Here is a 2,868-nt window from a genome sequence, read left to right as displayed (position 1 = left end):
GGGGGAATATAACAACAAAAGCTTTCATGATTATTTTGCTTCTAAGGGAATAAATTTCCGATTCTCGTGTCCTCAAACCTCTCAGCAGAATGGGCGATCAGAGAGAATGATTCGAACCATCAATAACACAGTTCGAACTCTCCTATTTCAAGCTCGGCTTGCACCATCGTTTTGGGTCGAAGCTCTGCATACAATGGTTCATATCCTCAATCTCACACCATCAAAAGCCATTTCTGAACAAATACCCTTCACTCTACTTTATAAGAAACGCCCAGACTATACACATCTTCGCGTATTTGGCTGCTTATGTTTCCCAAACCTCAATCACTCAAATCTCCCTAAACTATCCTCACGCACAACCCCTTGTTTGTTCCTTGGCTACCCTACTCAACATAGAGGATACCGTTGTATGGATTTAAAAACAAACAAGATCATCATTTCTCGTCATGTGATATTTGACGAAGAGAAGTTTCCAGCGGCAAACTCATCCGCCCCACAGGAAATGTACTCCTTTCTAAACAATGATGAACCTTCTCCTCCCTTTAAGTCGATCTTGCAAGCCCCATTCTCTCCACCACCGCAAGTCCCACCACCTACAATGCCGACACGACCTCCTCGTCCTGACCCAATGTTTCGTGTTCCCTCTACCATACAAACAAGATCAAAATCCGGTGTTGCCAAACCCAAACAAATGATCTCTCTTCTTGCTAAAACCAATGCTCTACTTCTCAAAACCAAATCCCCAATACCAAAAAGCCACATCTCTGCTCTCTTAGACCCTAACTTGAATCCCGCAATGACATATGAACATGGTGCTATGATTAAAACTAAGAGTTGGAACTTAGTTCCTCGTCCGCCTAATGTGAATATAGTACGCTCTATGTGGTTATTTAAACACAAGTACGATGAAAATGGTGTTTTGTGTCGTCATAAAGCGAGATTAGTTGCTAATGGCAAATCTCAACAAGAGGGTGTCGACTACACAGAAACATTCAGTCCAGTAGTTAAGCCTGCTACAATCCGTGTGGTTCTTAATGTGGCTGTTGGTTTGGCATGGCCAATACATCAACTAGATATTAAAACGCATTTTTACAAGGGGATCTAGAAGAAACTGTTTATATGCATCAACCTCCGGGGTTTGTTGATCAGAACAATCCAAATCCTGTTTGCAAATTGAACAAAGCAATCTATGGCCTTAAACAAGCTCCTAGGGCTTGGAATGCTCGATTTACATCCTTTTTAAAGCTAATGGTTTTGTTCAAAGCAAAGCGGATCCATCGTTGTTTATTTTCAGGAAAGGACGTGACTACTCCTATCTGCTATTATACGTCGATGACATCCTCCTCACAGCCTCAACAAATACATTACTGCAACGGATCATTGCAAAACTCAAATCGGAATTCCTGATGACAGACATGGGCAAACTGCGACACTTCCTCGGCATTAAAGCATAGTACAACTCAAGAGGTCTCTTCTTATCCCAAACTGTTTATGCGCATGACATACTTGCTAGAGCTGGAATATCCAACTGTAAACCATTGGCTACACCAGTAGACCTCAAGTCAAAACTCTCAATATATGACGGCAAACTGATGAATGATCCCACATTTTATCGACAACTTGCAGGAGCTCTCCAATATCTAACTTTGACACGGCCGGATATCTCTTATGCAGTTCATCAGGTTTGTCTCTATATGCACACACCACGACAACCTCATCGTGATGCACTCAAACACATTCTCATATATCTCAAAGGAACAGTAAATTATGGAATACAAATGGTCCGGGCTCAGATAGATACGCTTACGGCTTACTCGGATGCTGATTGGGCAGGTTTTCCAGACACACGCCGTTCAACTTCAGGCTACTGTGTCTATCTTGGTCCAAATTTTGTGTCCTGGTCAGCCAAAAGACAGCCGACACCATCCCGATCCAGTTCTGAAGCAGAGTACAAAGGCGTCGCAAACACTGTTGCAGAGCTCACATGGATACAAAACCTTATGTTGGAGCTTCACCGACCAATTCGTAATGCTTCTGTTGTTTACTGTGATAATATTGGGTCTGTTTACCTATCCACTAACCCAGTGAGGCACCAACGAACCAAACATATAGAGCTAGACATTCATTTCGTGTGCGACAAGGTAGCCATTGGAGAGGTCAAAGTGATGCACGTTCCTACATCGCTCCAATATGCAGATATATTTACAAAAGGGCTACCGAGTTCTCTTCACAATGAATTTCGCACCAGCCTCACCGTTCTACCGACGATGTGACTGCGGGAGGGTGAGAGATACGAATATATTTTGTTACACATATCTTGCTATTTGTTAAGTTGTTAATATTGTTCCAGATTGTGTGGATCCTCTCCTGGATCCTCTCCTCTATTTGTGTAACCATTTTGGCTATATAAGCCTTGTACGTATAATGTAAATGGCAAGGAATTCCACAAGATTTCACTACTGTCCGGGCAATAAGTCTCGAGAAATCTTCTACGCTCCGTGCGTTTCTTCTTCCCGTAGTGGAATGTAAATCTCTCCCAGTCAATCCCGAGGGAGTACGCCGTACTCCTCGTGGATGTCTGTCTTCCACCCTTGTGGTTAGACCCAAATGAGGTAATTTAAATTACCTCTTTTAATTTTCACTTTTTATATTACTAATTTTGTCCAACTGTTTGGGAGCGTAAAAACTGGACTCTAATTTTTTTTTTATGATAAAAAAACTCCTAATAACAACTCTGAAATCTTGAATCTTTAGAGAAACCCATAACTCAATCTTATGGCTTATGGGAGATTTGGAACCCGAAGACCAAAGAGAGATTTAAGAGACTGTCACAAAACCTTTGTTCAAAAAAAAAAAAAAAAAAAAAAA

The sequence above is a fragment of the Camelina sativa genome, chromosome 10, assembly GCF_000633955.1.
Source record: "Camelina sativa cultivar DH55 chromosome 10, Cs, whole genome shotgun sequence".
Lineage (NCBI taxonomy): Eukaryota > Viridiplantae > Streptophyta > Magnoliopsida > Brassicales > Brassicaceae > Camelina > Camelina sativa.
This window is presented reverse-complemented; position numbering follows the sequence as displayed.